The 1,231-nt window shown below is 30.6% G+C and overlaps 1 protein-coding gene across 1 annotated transcript in view; it reads left to right on the top strand.

The window, feature by feature from the left end:
* The window catches only part of LOC107192488 (probable G-protein coupled receptor CG31760), a 17,001-nt gene that overhangs the window by 653 nt on the left and 15,117 nt on the right, over window positions 1-1,231 (top strand). The gene's annotated exons all lie outside the window — the stretch shown is intronic.

Below are 1,231 nucleotides of genomic sequence, written 5' to 3'. Positions count from 1 at the left end.
TAAGTTTGAATGAAAAGTTAAAAAATATTAATTCGGGAAGCATTTTTAAAATTCATTTTTTTTTTGTTAATGATACATTTCGCCGCTAACGAGAACCGCTGCAGCTGGTCCACGTATATACGATGCCGAATGGTCTTTTGCTTTTCTTCATATGAAAAGAAAAAAACACAATTGAAATAGTAATTTTAATAACATAAGATAAAATATTAAGATTGCTATGAACTTATCTTTTTTTTGTTGAATTATTCTGTAATTTCGCTTCCTCACTTTTGAGTAGAAGGGAGTCAGTCAGAAACAAACTACCTAACAACAAAGAATGGATGGGACACCAAGTGGGATTTAAACCGACCAAGTCAGATGACGTCACGGGGCCTCGGCGTGAGGCGATGGTATCGTTCGGATTACAATGTAATACACAGAACGAATCACCCATGAATAAAAATTTAAATTTTTACTCCTTTCAGTGTAATTTCTTAAAAATGTTATGAATAAATGTAGGAGACTCTCCTGATGAAAAAAAGTCCAAACCCGACATAAATCAGACTATATTTAATAACATACATTTCGTATCGCGACATTAAGGGAAAGGTGGGATAATTGGTCACAATTTTGCTTTTTCGTTGAAATAAAAATAATTGTTTATTTTATTTATATCTCATCATTTGCAAAGATTGTTAGTATTGTGGCAGTATTCTAACTTGCAAGCATTCGATAATGAAAAACTACTTTTAAGTATTGAACTTGGTTCCATTCGTGCATTGTTTTACTATGCTGACATAGAATTGGATGTTCCAATTATTCCTTGAAACAAAATTTACTTTGCTGCTGATGATAGCTTGTGAAATGTGATTACAAGCATCTTAGATTTGATTGTATACGTAATTATTTATTTATGTAATTGTGTAATTGCAATTTTGTATTTTAACCACAGTTAAATAAAGTATTTGGAATTATTCATTAATACTGTTTTGAATAATGTTAAATCTGTATACATAAAAGAAGAAGGAGATGCAGCAAAACAATTTTTATTCATACGTTATGTCGCGATACAAATTGTATCTTCTTAAAGAGACTCTGATTTATGCCATGTTTGAACTTATTTTCATCAGGAGAATCTCCTACATATATTTATAACATTCTAAAGAAAGTACACAGTAAAAGATACGCGTCGTCGAATATATTATTGTTCCATTATGTCAAAAGAGTCTTTTGAAAAGAGGTACTTTAGGAA

The sequence above is a fragment of the Dufourea novaeangliae genome, unplaced genomic scaffold (genome assembly GCF_001272555.1).
Source record: "Dufourea novaeangliae isolate 0120121106 unplaced genomic scaffold, ASM127255v1 scaffold360, whole genome shotgun sequence".
Classification (NCBI taxonomy): Eukaryota; Metazoa; Arthropoda; class Insecta; order Hymenoptera; family Halictidae; genus Dufourea; species Dufourea novaeangliae.
The sequence above is the reverse complement of the archived record's forward strand: the minus strand, read 5'-3'. Positions and strand labels throughout refer to the sequence as shown.